Raw genomic sequence first — 16,393 nt, 5'->3', positions numbered from 1 at the left:
CTTCCTAATGAGAATGGGGTGAGAGACAGTGTCAAAAGTATTAGTGTTAGGTATGTATATTATCTATGTTTTTAGTAAAAATTCAATCCTTTTGCGGCAACAGTGATGATGTACAGTGACAATCTGCATCATAAACACCTACTAAAAGCAAAAGCACTACTTCATGATCCCTTCCATAGAAATTATCTACTGTATGTTATAAATTATGACTTTTCTCAACCTGATAGATCACATCAGTAGTCTACTGAGAAATGCTGTGATTTGGGAATGATACTGCCTGCCAAATTTTTTAATATAACATTGTCCCTGTTCAGGTCACAGTGACATAACTAGGTGTTCTTACATAAATGGCTGACATTTGATTATTTGTGAAAATCACTAAACTAAAACACTGAACAACAAAACTTGAAGAAATTACTTTGTTTGCAGGTGAATTGTAATGATTGGTTTCTCTACTCAAGTTACACTGTGCATCCATTCTTCCTCTTTGGAAGATTATGGGACTATGATTATAATTCTTTGCCAGCTGCAAAGAAACTGAAAGGTCACTACTACCCTGATGTACCTAAGCATGCAGTATCTACTCTGAATGAAATTGACTGGACTATTTCCCACCACATGGAACATCACAACTGACAGGCATTTGAGTGTACCAGTAGCTCTTACCATCTGGTCTCCATCTCTGAAGTAAATCAAAACATATTTATTGCAAGCCTAACCATTCTTTAAATTATGGATTCAAAATGCAGATGCAGACCTGTATTCACTTGAGTTTCAAATAGATTATAGGTAACTAAACATTTCCCAAATACTTAAGTGGAAAGATCATATTAATGACAGACTTAGCAGACACATACCTACTGCTAAAACCATAGGTATTTTTGCCTATACAAAGTATTGCCAAATTGTTCTTAAAACATTTAAAAAACATGATTAACATCTTTATTGGAAGGGAAAATGCAGAAACTCAGTGGAACTCAGTTTATCTTGAGCTGACCTTGGAATTACCATGGAAATTAATCTTCAGATGACCTTCCGTGGGCACATCTACACGTTCATTAATGCACTTTTGTTAATGCACATTAAATTTAGTGCTTCCAGAGGTACTAGAAAAAAGCGTATTAGCCTATTTTAATCCATATTAGCAAAGACACAGGAGTTTTTTGTGATGCTTTAATTAACATTAAAATTGGCTAATACATATTAAAATGGACGTGTAGACATGCCCAGTATCTTAAAAAATGTACTTCTTCAGGTTCTTGTTATTGTGATATCTGCATATATTTAATTCTGGCTGCTTCTATTGCATTTTTAATTATGAGGTTGGAAGACCCATAAGGGAATACAGGGCACATGTACACATGCCCCCATGGTGCAGTTGTTACTGTGCCATCATTTAGTACCTGCTTTGGGAAGTGCTAAATAACAGTGCAGTAACAGCCATTACTGTGCCATCCTGACAGTGCACAACCATTTTTAGCAGCTACATGACTGTAGAGATGCGCTATAGTGAGGTGGCTTATCACTATGGCAATGTAATGTCAGCATCATGGTTTGTGCCCACAGACGCTTTGTCGCCATGATGTAGCAGCGAGCTATAGCGACGTAATATCACGTATAGACACACCCACAGAGAATGTCCACAGGCTCTAAAAGAAATCCTTTTCCCTTCCCCAGTCCCTTCTGTTACTTTTTGCCACAAAACTTTAACAAATTCAGTCTTCAATATAGCTGAAGTCATGCATTAGTACGCAATAGTTTAGCTGTTCTAAAAACATTTGAAAGGAATAAATATTTTGCAAATAAAATATTGTTTTCCTCTGGTAACCAAACCAGGAATTAATTTTTCAACCCATGATCAAACTATTAATTTCTTATAACTACCTAATTATCAAGCTCTTCAAGTACATATATATTTGTTTCTGCATGAAAAGCTTAACTGCTGATTTTTTCTTGAGAGCATGTTCTTTACAAAAACACCTTTTAGCAAATGAGTTCTGCTGGGTGCAGCATGTATTGCTTGTGCTGAAAACAAAATGAAATGGGAATGTGGGAAAGGAATCACTTGAAACAAACCTATAGGTGATCCAATTGCTTGTTCATCAGTTTCCACAAAATAATGAAAAGGTTGCTTGCATCCTAATGGTGTAGTTATTTTCCATACCCTATAGCAGAATCAGAGCCTCATGAGAATTGACTCAGTCCTGTTCTTGTTGTAGTAAGTAGTTACACTTTCATTGACTTCTATGAAAGAAGGATTGTGCTCAGTGACTACCATTTTACATTATGTAAGAGAATAAGGAACATTAAAAAATGCCAGGGTATAAAAATGTTCTTAACCTGGCTGGCAAAGAAAAGTTACTAAAAGATTGGGTTAAGGTGCCTCACATACTTGAATCCTGAAAAACATTTGTGTTAAATATATATTTTTCTTCTCTAATTTTCATCAAACCAATTTTGTCCAAGACAAATCAGCATTGATGAAACCAGAAACCAATGAAAGTAGTTGTAGCAGAGCACTAAGGTGCCTGCTACTTGAAGAGCAGGAATGGCCACCAGGTGCCGGTTGCCAGGGCAACCAGGAGGAGCGAGGGGCTCACACCTGTTGAGTCAGCTGACCTGAAGGGGCAGGGCTGACTTCTATAAAGCACAGGTTGGAGGCCGAGAGAGGGTTTCTCGGCTGGCAGCCAAGAAGAAGGAGTGTTGCCTGACTAAGCAAAGGGGAAAGGCCTGAATGCAAGCAGTCCGTTATGCTAGTGAAGGATGGAGCAGCCATGGAGGGTGACTCAAAGGAGGTTAGCCGAGTGGTTTAGCTTTACGTTATAGCCCAGGGGCTTGTGTTATTGTTTGTTGTTGTCGTAAGACCGGAGGACCAGGTGAGGCTATAAGGGGATGGAGGAGGCCTCATAGTGGAACCACGTCAGTGTGGGAGCCCCCAGCCCCAGAGAGAGTGGGAAGAGCGAGAAGCCCCAGAAAGAGTGGGCAGAGCAAGAAGGCATCTAATAAGACTGAAGAACATCCAGTACATCCGCGAGGCTTGGGGCATGGTACAGGGGTGGTTGGAGCCACACAGAGCCCATAAGGCTGGGGTGCACCTGAACCCCATTCCAGAATATGGGCCCAGTATAGGAGAGGAGAACCATGACCAGGAAGACTAAAGGTAGCCTCCCTATAATTCACATAAGACCAAAGACATGGCGGGCGAGGTTGCGAGGTGCAGATAGGCAGCTTGGCATGGTATAGAGGGTAACTAAGGGGGAGCACGGCAACCCTGAGTTCCCGTCCTGTCACAGTAGTCTATATTTAAAGAGACAAATTAGAAAGCTGTTTTTTCTGTGTGAAATAAAGTGAGTACATTTTCTTTCATCCTCTTGAAATGAAGATATACAAAAGCATATGAATGAAGGCCATAAATACAGATTCTGGGCATCTGCCTGAAGACTGGTGCACTTGGCACAAAATAGTAGCATGGGCAACACTTTCTAGCCATTATTGTAACTTGTGTCATTCTGACAAACCACATAAGATGAAGTAATATTTGGAAACTGTCTTGACTTTAGATCATTGTTGGGTTGCTATTTTAAAGGACATTCTTGAAAATAAAACAAAATTAAAAATAGCTGTAATATATATACCTACACACACACACACACACACACATATACGCGCACCCACACACACACATTATATATCAATCTCAAATGTGAAGCTCTAAAATGTACACTTCCAAAGAGAGAGCTTGCACAGTTATTAAGGTAAAGCGAAGAGTTGAGCAGTCCCTTTAGCTTTAAAGGAACATCCACACTTATATCAGTCTTAAAAAACAAGAACTCAGAACTCAGTTCTTCTGGCTGTGTATCACATTTAATTTAGAAATATGCAAGTTTTAAGTAATAGTGGTAGATCAGCCAAAATCCATATTGGCACCCAAGACACTTTAGCAGCTATTCACAGAAGAACTAAGGTTTATTTTTTTTCCATAAATTATATTTCATTTACATTTTTTCAGGCTCTCTCTGGCAGGTGGCATTTCATATGGTTTGTATGAATATATGGAATAATTTCCTGAGGCACAGCTTGAGCCAATGTAACTTTGTGAACAAAAGAAAAGAAGAGGCCAATATATCTGTTAAATGTGGTATAGAGAGCTCAGGAGAATTATAAAGATATTAATATTCATAGCCAGACTAAATCTGAGTTATGCTAATACTGAATACATATCTATTATTATTCTTTAGAATTGCTCTTTGACTTGTAGATCTCCAACAAGAGTTGTCACTGAAGACACCTGCTCTGAATAGACTGACTAATATACATTATGTTCAGTGCAGATGTTTGTTTTGTATGCTTAGAGATTGGAAATCCATTTAAAACACTACTATTTTCCCTACTTAGAGCCTGTCATTTTTTAAAGTCAAGTATTTAAATTACTACTTTTAGAGAAGGGATTAGTATTTGTAGCATTTGCTTATTCATAACTAAACATTATTGTTCCCTTTGCAGAGAAACATTGTCTTTTAGGTCAGAGGTTGACAATTTTTTGCTGCTGTGGGCCAGAACTTGTGACCTGCACCTGCCATGGTCTGTAAATCTCTTCCCTGCCCCCCAACTCCCCACCATGAACAGCAGTGGTGCAATGGGGGAGGGATGCATGGCAGAGGCAACTGAGCTGGGGAGCTCCCCACCTGCTCCCAGCCTCCATGTGGCCCTGCAAAGTCAGGGAAGGCATCCACTGCTGGTGTCATATCCCAGCTGTGCCACTTAGAAATAACAGCAGCCTAAGGAAAGGGTGTGTCTGTTGGGGGAGTAGGAGCAGCTGTGCAAGCTGAGAGCTGGGGCTGGGGATGGGGCTGGGGCTGGGGCTGGGGCTGCAGCTGGATGTGTTGCTGCTAGAGGGCTGCAAGAGCAGGACAGGCAAGCAAGAGCAGACTTGTCAGGTCCTAGCCATGCCCCTGCTCACCAACCCTCTAGTGGCAGGTCAGAGCTGTGTACAGAGCATTTTAACTCTGATGTGTGACTGCTCAGAATATGTGTTAACTTTGAACAATAACGTAATATTCCGTAAAGTTAGCAGGTGTGGCTTGGGGGGTGTAAACTCACCTTCAGTCTATGTGGAACAGTGACTCTCAAACAGGGTTCCATGGCACTGTGAGGTGTGCAAACACTTACCCATGATTCACAAGATAAACCCAGAGATTTCAAATAGAAATCCAGAGCATCAAAAACATTCTGGCCTGTTGTGGTCTCTCTGAGATCATTGCAAAAGAAGAATTGCTGTATTATTTTTCCATAGTTCAAAAGTGAGTGAAAACTAAGAGCCAGTGTTTTCCAGGGAGGGATCTTGAGTCTAATGTGGAATTGAACTCCTTAATCTAACCCTTAGAAATGTTCATAGTCCCTCCTATCTAGCTTTATTCTGTAGGGCTAAGTACAGCCAGTCAAAAAGCCAGAGGCTGAACTGATTCAATCTTTGCAGGTTAGTCTAAACTGCAGAGATTAAATTGAAACAGAAGTGAACAGACATTTACCTTTGATTCATGGAGTGCAGCCACATGCCTGCAGTGGCTCTGTCCAGAGGCCAGAGGGCACTACAGCACAGCTCTCTGGAACATAGCCAGTATGGGCTGTGTATTAGCTTCCTATTTCTGCTGCCCCAAGGTCTCTGGGATTTGTAGTCCAAAATCACAGCAGCAGGACTCTGCAGGGTTGCTTATCAGTTCCTCTTCCTGCTTTCAGGGGCCTCTGGGATTTGTAGTCCACAGTCACAGCCAGTATTAAGTTTTCCTGCCTATTGCAGGGGGCTGGACCTAATGATCTTCCAAGGTCTCTTCCAGCCTTACAATCAATGAGTGGGGAAGGGATGTTTAACGCCCCCCCTAGCCCCAGTCCCCAAATGGGGTTTGCCTGCGGGGGACAGTTCCCCCACTGCAGACTGGGCTTCATCCTGAGCTGGGTTTGCCCCATCTCCTTGTAAGCCAGCCCTCACTACTTCAGCTAGGGAGCAGAGGGGCAGCCAGCCCTGCTGTATGCAGCAGACAGGCCTGGCCAGCCAAAATGCTGGTGGACTCTGATTTAACTTGAACCAGGATGGGGTTTGGGACAGAAGTTTCATAAACCGGTTTGACCCAAATCAGTTAAGTCTGATGCTACATTCGACCAGGTTTATCTTGAACCAGTTTCAACCATTTTGAAACTGGTTTATGTGCACTGAGCTTCTGTTTTGTTACAGGTTTCAACCAGTTTCTGATCACTTAAACTGGTCCCTAGGCTAGATCTTCAATAGCATATCTTCATAACTTTTTTCCCTCTCTAGTGAGCCACTCTTATTTTAACAAGAAATTAAAGATCAAAATGAGTCGCCAACTGTATCACTCATAGTGACCTACTGACACTAGGGAAGTTTTATCCAATTGATTTACTTCTGTCTGTGTGTGTATATGGGCATGGGTGCATGTATATTATGTATGTATAAACAGAAAAATGCATCAAGAGATGCATTAAATAACCAACAGTAACCATGGCATGGGCCTTTAGTAATTCCACTGCAAGACCTGGCATTTCCTTTCTAAAAAGGAGCATTAAACTAGCTAAGCTATCTTAGATGTGGTACAGTAATTTTATAGTATAGTTATAGTTTGGGTTGTTCGGCCTAATAAGCTCTCTACTGATACTATAGACTACTGTAAATTAAAGAACAGAAGTAGGCTGCATGAAATATATCAGATAGGAGACAATGAACCATATATCACAGTGGAGCTGACTTACACAGTTTATTTAGCTAATTCTTTAAAAATTATCATTAAATTATACATTGCAGCAGAACAAAATTGCATCCAGAAAGGCAGCTGTTCAGACTTATTTTAGAAGGGCAAAAACAATGACTCACTGGTGCAGTATATGCTGAAATGTAATATTATAAAACTGCCTGAGTTGAGAAAGCATTGTCCAGCGATAGGCAAGCATTCTAAAGGGCTGATTTATATCAATGCTTTATCATATATATATTTTATTTTTTTGAAAGAGAGAACCTGTCAAATGCAGTAGCTGATAACTGCATCCTGTAATGAGTAGTTACTTAGAAACTATAAGAAACCACTTTTTAAAAAAGAAATACAAATGTTTATTCTAGACAGATGAACTGGTAAGATTAGGTCCAACAGGGCAAGTAGTGAAGTACTGCTATAGCTGTAGCTACACAGCAAATGAGAAGTACTGTGTTAGTTAACATGACTTATACTTTATGACAAGAATAGATGATGGGCTCTGTTATGAGAGAGAGATTTTTCAGAGGTGTAAAACCTCTGCAGTTTCCATTGACTTCAGCTGGATCTGGGACTGCTCAGTACATTTTAAAATCACATACATCGTTTTAAGTGGTATGAGGACACTGTTTAGTATAAAACTCCTTTTCATTGTAATGTTTTCCTCCCTTTCAACTCCGTTGGCCTTTACAAACATGTCTTTCATCTTGTCACAAACCTAGATGGACTCTATTTGTATCTTGATGGCTCCTTTGTAGCTAATGGTCTGTTTCTTAATAGTAACTGATTCTTGTGCTGTGAAACAATTTGTAAAATTAAATTAAACAATGTTAGTGACTGTAACATGGAATTGGGGGTGTCAGCAAGGTAATACAAATCAGCTGAATATATCTTTGTGCTAATTACTCTATGCCCTACAACCCCCAGCAGAATTCCCACTGACCAGCTGTAATGGAATACAGACTCGTTCTGGAAGGTTTGATGAAAACTCAATCCTTATTTATGTTAACCTTTCATACAGCTCTACAGTGTCTCAGAGAATGAAATTCACCTCTAATCAATAAACACAGCAAGGCCTTATTCATCTTTTAAGCCAGTGCCCAGCAACATTGAACAAGCTGTGGGCTGGATCAGCTACCCCCCAATCTGTCATGGGTTGGATGGCAGCATGTCAAAGGCAAACTTGCCCTGAGCCTGTGCTGGGGCCAGGCATCAGAGAGATGCTCCTGTGCTGCCACTGCTCCTCCTAGCTCCCGACTCCCCATCTGCAGCACAGACACAACTTCCAGCTGGTGGGGAGCTGCACCAGAGCTGGGCAGCTGCAAATTGCATCTGCACTGCTGCCACTTCTCTCTGCTTGGCTGCAACAGGGGTGCAGCTGGATGCTGCCTGGCTCTGGCACAGCTTCTTGCTGCCCCACCCTGCCATTAACATGAGAACAGGTAAAGTCTTCTGCTCTGTGGATTAGATCCAGTGGCCCTCCAGGCTGGATCCAACCCAAAAGCCATATGTTGCTGATCCTGGTTTAAGCCAATACAATGAACTTAATTCATTTTGCAAATAGCCTATCTTGATATAACATAAATCTATGCAGATGGAGCAGGGAAGTAAATTTCATTCTCCAACAAATCAGGGCTGTGATGCTGCCCATTTCCTGTCTTTGCTACCATCATTCTACTATAGGCATGTCCTTCTGAACAGCTTCTCATATATATGTGGAAGACACGTGACCTACTTACATATGCACTGGGGCATGCGAAGAGCTCCAGGCTAGTTGCTCCTCATGGCCATGATATGCAATATTGTCTGGGTACTATGTCTTGTAAAGCTGATTTTCACCTTTAAAATAAAATTTAAGCAGAGCACAGGGTTTGTGTAGGATATCTGGACTCTAATTTCACCTTGAAAAATGCCTGCAAGCCAGGAAACAGGCATAATAAATATAGCTTCATATAAAATATTGTATCAGTTCAAAAGATATTGTAGGAGATATGTATAAATCCTAAAGTGAAGGGGCAAGGTAAATAGCTACAGGCTCTCCATGATAAATAAAGGTTTTCCCACTTCCTTTCCTGCATGTACCCTTGCTTAGCCTGAAAGAGCTAGATTATATTTTCCTACTGCATTTGAACCACACTGGTTGCAAGGCTTCATTAAGAAAAAGGTAACAGTGCCACCTAACTGTAGAAATTTCTTTGTTTTTCACCTTTACTGCTCTACAGACTGATATTTTATATTTTGACATGTTGTGTTCCATTCATGTAGAGCCAGATTATTCGTAATTATTGTAAAGTCGTTGTCAGCTTTCCTAAGGATCCAGCTTAAAGCACAAAATATTTCAATCACCACACAATGGCAACTTAGAAATTGCTTTACACATTAGACTGAGAATCGTATTGAACTGGAACTGGACAAAACCTAGAACACCAGATACAAAGGCTTCTGGTCTTCGAGCGGGAGAAGGGAAAGGAAAGAGAAGCATCAGTTCAGAGTACAAAAGCAGTTCTGGATTTTCCAGTTCAAGAGTCTCCCTTATTTCCTTGTATTGAAACTGATACCAATTCAGAAACTGTATTTCTAGTAAAGCCACATAGTAAAGAGAAAGTTCATGGCTAAGGTTTTTGAAAATACAAATGATTTTGAGAGCCTTAACTTACATCATCTTGAAGATACCTGTTTTTCAGAATATTGGAGGCTTAGTGTCAGGGGGACCGGAAGGGTTTGGGAGAGACCTTGTTTCCCCTAGCGCCCCCTGGCATAACAAGGAATAACGGCCACAGGTTGTTGGACAGTAGGTTTAGATTAGACAGCCATAAGAACTACTTCACAGTCAGGGCAGCTAGGATCTGGAACCAACTTCCAAGGGAAGTGGTGCTGGCTCCTACCCTGGGGGTCTTTAAGAGGAGGCTTGATGCCTACCTGGCTGGAGTCATTTGAGCCCAGTTTTTCTCCTGCCCAGGTGGGGGGTCGGACTTGAAGAGCTACAAGGTCCCTTCTGACCCTACTTCTATGATTCTATGAATATTCAGGCCTCTCAAAACTATCTCAGGTTCGGCACCCAAGAACTATGCTTTACTTTGAAAAGAGTTATAATAAACATTGTTTATATTAGCTATATATACAAGTGTATATAGAATAATAGCTTTTTTACTGTAGCTGTTTAAAAAGTAACTCCTGTTTTGTTTTTTAATATCATCCCTTCTATATTGGGGAAAATATTGGCTAATATGATTATTTTCTGTAGTAGTATCAATTTGTTTGTGACAGTCCCTAAAATGGGAATATGTTCTAGGGTTCAATACTTTGTTTTCTAGGATGAGCAAAAACATCATTTGGTAGAGATGGGTATACTTTAAATGTTTGGAAGTTCTGATCTGATAGGTGCACACACCTATAGTTTGTTTAAATTATAAAATCTGGGGATTTCCAAGAGGTGCCTCTTTGTCTAGGATTTTCCATGGAAAATGCCTGTAAGCCTGGACTGGAGAAGAGGCATTGCATCTGTCTGATTCTTTCATGGAAGCATCCTCATAGGAAAGAATATAAAATAAAATTATTTCTCTCTTGTTTTTATTAAGTGTGCCATATATTTTAATGAGGACATCTATCTCTGCTATACAATTCTAGAGTCTCTGAAAAAGAAGTTAAATGTAGGGTTGTGTGAAGCTTTGGTAGCTGATTCAATTCAGAGGAGATTTGGCCCGATTTGGCCCAATTTGACAGCTGAATCTCCAAATCCAAATCAATCAGGAGACCTCCAATTCGAATTGGAAGCCTCTGAATTGGTTCAGAGAGATTTGGAGAGATTCAGAGATTCGGCCATAGACTGTACAGGCAGGCAATAGGCTGTGCTGGTGGGAGCAGCTGGGGGAGCAGCCGAATGATCCCCGACTTGAGTTGGCAGCCCCGGGAGAAGCTGTGGCTCATCCGGCTGCTCCCCTGCTTGCCCCCCTACTGGGGCAAGGCGGGCAGTGCTGGCAGCCCTGGGAGAAGCGTGGGGGCTGTAGGGAATGATTGGGAGCTGGAGGATTGAACAGGGAACTAGGGGGAATGATCGGGGGCTGGGGAAATGAACAGGGGCTTCCCCGCAGCTCTCAGTTTGATTCCCCAGCTCTTGATCATTCTCCCAGCTCCCCGATCATTCCCCCCAGCCTCCACAGCTTCTCTTGGGGCTGTCAGCACTGCCTGCCTTGCCCTGGTGCGGGTCAGCTGGGAGAGCAGCAAGACGACCCACGGCTTAAGCTGGCAGCCCCAGGAGAAGCCGCAGGGGCTGTGGGGAATAATCGGGGAGCTGGGAGGAATGATTGAGGAGCTGGGGGAATGAATAGCGGCTTCCCTCCCGGTTCAATCCCTCAGCTCCCTGATCCTTTCCCCAGCTCCTCAATCATTCCTCCAGCCCCTGTGGCTTCTCCTGGGGCTGCCAGCACTGCCTGCCTTGCCCCAGTGGGATTTAGCTGGGGGAGTAGTCAGACAAGCTGTGTTTTTTCCCAGGGCTGCTGGATCAAACCAGGGCTTGTCCGGCTGCTCCCCCAGCCACTTCCGCCAGCACTGCCCGCCTGTATAGTCTGTGGCTGAATAAGATTTGCCACCTAATATCTTCAGATTCAGATTCAACCAAATCAAATCGGGACAGTGATTTGAATCACCAAAGCGAATCACTGTCCCTCCGAATCACCAAATCCAAACTGAATACTTTCTGCTTCACACGGGCCTAGTTAAATGCTTCATTAAACAATAGGTAAAGTAGTCTGAACTAGTATACATCAGATTTCTCTCACATTGTTCATGTTTCAACCATATTAAATTCACTAGGCGTTTGACTAAAGGATAAGAACTGAGCTTTAAGGGAGACTAAAGAATTCCTTTTCTTGCCCTGTGTCTTGGAGAGTCCCCCTCTATATTTCAGTACAACACTTTAGAAGAGAAATGATGCCTTGACCATTCCTTGAACTAAAGGCCCAACTGAAGTGTGTGAAAGAGGCAGGGAATTGGGAGCCATTCCATAGCTCTCTGAAGGAGAAATCTACTCCTTACAGCCCCCAAAATATTTGCCATTACTAGGTGGAGATGTTTGACCCAATGAAATGGCAGGTTTTTCATTACATATACCAACATTAAAAAAGAAATGTTAAAAAAGAATCCTACAAAAATAGCATATATATTAACTTCACAGGATTTTACAAGTATGTTTATTTTGCAGCTGAGGGAGACTTATCTTCTCATAACACTCCTGAGATTCAAAGGCCCATATAAAATTGTAATATATGCATGTGTACATGCATACACATACATGCACTTCCCTGAAATGCATACTTTTAAGAAATGTCTAAGATTTTAATGATTTGGGACAAAGACTGATACAAAATTTCATGCTTCAGCAACGTTAGATATTTTTCTGTAAATGCTGGGTGTGACTACATGACATGCTTTACCTGAGATTAGAGCAAATTACTGCTCAGTGGGCGCATATACATGAGACACGTTACTGCACCATTGCCTAATTTACTGCTTAGTAAATGTGTGCACCTACATGTGCACATGCTTATTGCACAGTACATTCCCTTAACCATGCTTAAATTTTCTACCTGCGTATGCAGGTAGCAAATTTAAGCACACTTAGTTAATGTGCAGTAGCTTTCATGTAGATATGACCCAGCACTAAGCTTGCTGCCTAGCCACTAGGGAGCCAGCCTGAGGCCAGCCCCTGTCCACAAGCTATAAAAGCCAGCAACTATTTTCTGCCCTGCTGCACACAACACAGGAGCCTGAGGGCACTGCAGGCCCGGTGTGCCCCCCACAGGCAGGCCACAGTCCTGCTGTGCCTGCTTCATACCACCCCAGCAGTGCTGCTCAGCCTGTGGCTGCTGTCTGGTAAGACTGTGGCTTCTGGCTGGGGAGCTTATGGCTGCTGGCTGAGGTGGCTTTTGGCTGCTGAGCCTGTGGCTGCTGTCTGCCACTTGTTGCTGTCTCTGGGAAGGCCTGTCAGCCCCCAGGGCCACCTGCAGGCAGCCACGTGCAGCAGGGCTAGCATCACCTCCCTACTGCACACTCCCAGAAGCCTGCCCTGTGACTGAAGGTGTGCAGAGCATGGCCTCAGCCATGTGGTTCCCAGTCCAATGCTGTGTCCCTGAACTAGGCACTGCTGGCAGCTGCCCAGGGACAGCAACACAGGGACAGCCACATGGGGGCCCAGAGAGCTGGTGTGGGACTTGCAATGTCCTTCTCATCTTCCCCATCCAGGCCTGCCCCTGCCCACATGCACACACCTGTGCCATCCACCCAGGGCCCCAACTGGAGCCAGGAGGAGATTGATGATCTCATGGTCTCTAGGGAGACATGGAGGTGCAGATGCAGGTGCTCGAATGCTGACATTTATGAGGCTCTGATGGGTGGGATGCAAAAGCATGGGCATTCCAGGTCAGCACAGTAGTGCTGCATCAAAGTCAAGTCTTTGCAGGCACAGTGTGTAGCCATGACTGACCATGATCATTGCTCAGGTCATGCCCTCAAGACCATGACTTTCATGCAGCAGTTGACCCATATTTTGGTGCCCTGGTATTTATGGGCAGCCTGTCCAAGCCCCCACCACCCCAGCCCCTCCGGTTATGTGTCACCAGAGGAGGGGCCCTCAGGTATTCAGTGTTGCACCCCCAACCAGCTCCCCAGCTGCTCAATCCACTAGCTCCACAGCCCCAGACACTGCCACAAGGGGTGGCCAGCCATGACACTGTCAGCCATCAGCAGTGTCAGCTCCTCCCTGGAGGGGGGCCCCCAGCCAGGTGCCTGTACAGTATGCACCACAGGCTGTGGACACCAGGTACAGCTGGACAACATCACCGATGAGGAGGACTGTACCAAGCCAGCAATGTTGCGAGCCCTGGACACATGGTAAGGCTCACACTGGTGGAAGGGCCCATCCCTACACCTGTCCCTGCCTGCCCTCCCTACCCTGCCTGCCCACACTCCCCTGGCTCCAGGTCCACCCCCCGCAGCATGCAGAAATGTGGGACACAGTATAAAACTTTATTGAGTAGCCTGTGCCCCTGCAGCTGGGTGGGTATGGGCCTCTCACATGCTGAGGAAGGTGTTGATGCTAGGAGCTATGTTTTCCTCAGCAGCAGAGGTCAGGGATGTGCAACACTGCCATGGGTAGCCCTCCAGTCAGCAGAGGAGGTTGTAAGGAAGCCTGGGGTTGCCCCCCATGCTGTCATAGCTCAGGGTCCCAAACCAAGACTGCAAAACCTGGGCCTAGCCCCACCACTCACCCTGGCTCCACACAGGAATGGAGCTGAAGGTGCCTAGAAAAGTTCCAGAACTGGATGCTGGCCATGCTAGGCCTGGACTCTGGTAGCTGAAGAGGGAGCCACCTGCACCACAGAAGCACCAGCCTCCATCATCCCTGGATGACCCCCCCACCCACATCAGTCACCACCTGCAGAGAGGGGGCTGGAAGCACCCTGCTGCTGGGGCAGGGGGACATTGTCCTTGCCCAGGGTCTGGTGGCAGAGCCTGCCCTGGTAGCAGGCAGCTCCCAGGGACAGGGAGCAAACTTTCACTCCCTGCCAGAAGACAGGTGTCTCTTGTTCCCATGATCCCTGCCAGCCCCTAGGCTAGCAGCTGGGGGAGCCTAGAGCTCCTCCTGGCTGCTGCAGGGAGGGGCAGTGCAGGGCTAGTAGGACTGGGAGCAGACAGCAGACATGAGCAGCAAATCTGACCCCGCTTCCCTGCACATGTAGATGTCTGCCTGGTGTGGGTTTGCACAAGAGTAAATTACTCTAGAGTAATCCTACCCTGGAGCATTTGCACATGTAGACATGCCCACTGTGTATTAATAGAAGTTAAGACCAGAACTGACTGTTATGAGCTTCTGGTCTGGTATCCTACATAACACAGGTCATAGAATTTCACCCAGTAGTTTCTATATCAAGGTCAGAACTTCTGGTTGAACTTGAATGTATCTTATAGGAAGAAAGCCAGTTTTGCCTTAAAGACTTTATGTGTCAGAAAATCCATCACTACTAAAAAAGATTTGCATATTATTTGAAGTATAGTTTTGTCCTGCTCCTGATCCATTATAATAAAGCATATTATGGCTTATATGGTCATGTCATAGCTAAAGATCATTTACATGTAAAATTGCAATTTAATTATAATACTCAATCCATAATTAATACTAATACTATAAATCAATACTTTAGAACAGTGGTCACCAACCAGTGATCCACTGGTAGATCTTGGAGCCGATCCAATGCTGGAGTTGGGAACTGAGTGCCTGCATACATGCATGTGTGCACCACAGCCCAGCAGGTCAGTCTGTGGGGGAGGGAAGAGGTGGGGGCTAGATCAAGGCCTCCGCAGTGAGGGACAGTGCTGCAGAAGCAGGAGCAGGGGTAAGTTGAGTGGCCCCGACTGGGTGGGACTTACCTGCTGGGGATGTGCACCCACAAATAATTTTTTCTCCCTCTGCCTCGATCTGTCCACCTACCCTTCCCTCCCCACAGACTTACTTGCTGGGTGAGATGGCAGCAGTGCAGGGGAGATCTTGGGTTGCTTCTAAATGCCAAAGGTGATCTCCTACTTTAAAAGGTTGGATACCATTGCATTAGAATGATAGTATCTGATGAAAAATCTTATTTTTTCCTGAAGCAGTACAAATGTAGGTACTACTGGGATATGTGCCTACTAAAAAACTTGAGAAATAATGTATGCATGTTCCCAAATGTTATTCTGCAAAAGTAAATCTGTAAAATAAATCTGAATTTCAGTCTAATTTGAGTAACTCAAATTACTCAATTTACATTTAGCCAATACATATATTTTAAAGTCACAAAAAGGAGTATTTCAGAGATGCTCTGCTCAAAATGTCACTTAAAAGGTTACACACAATCTTCATCCTTGTTTCAGAATTTACCTAATTAAAATGCCAAGAGAATAGCTAAATTATGAGAGATGTTTTTCCCAAATAACTTTTGTAGATTAATTCTTTTACCAAAAAGTGTATTATTTTGTAACTCCTGAAAATCTCCTCACCTCTGACAGCAAGGCACAACTCATGAACCTTTTCATTTCAGCTGAACTCAATTAAGGTGACTGCCAACTTTTCAAGTAAATCACAGGGAAAAAATAAGATACATAGATAAATGGAGAAAGGTTACTGTTTTAATATGTACTTCTGCGGAAAGTGACTCTGTGTGTGTGTGTGTGTGTGTGTGTGTGTGTGTGTGTGTGTGTGTGTGTGTGTGTGTGTGTGTGTGTGTGTGTGTGTGTGTGTGTATGTATATAGTCACTCTCCTCATAAGTACAAATAGGCTACACACACGCGCACGCACACGTGTGTGTGTAGTCTATTTGTACTTATGCAGAAAATGACTATATATATAGTCACTTTTCGCAGAAGTACAAATTAAAACAGTAAGCTATAGATAGATAGATAGATAGATACATGGCATCTTCCTACTCATCAGATGTTTTTCTTAAGGGTATTTACAGTTCTATATGTTTAGTTTCACCACCAAATAAGTTTCTACTGGGTTTTCATCCTGTGGAAAGCTCAAGGAGTTTATGGAGCACTGTATAACATGTTGCATGCATAAATCATTAAGTAGGCATCTGTATTCTGCACCAGCTGAATC

This window comes from Gavialis gangeticus, unplaced genomic scaffold, assembly GCF_001723915.1.
Source record: "Gavialis gangeticus isolate Ggan-Ray unplaced genomic scaffold, GavGan_comp1, whole genome shotgun sequence".
Taxonomy (NCBI): Eukaryota; Metazoa; Chordata; order Crocodylia; family Gavialidae; genus Gavialis; species Gavialis gangeticus.
This window is presented reverse-complemented; position numbering follows the sequence as displayed.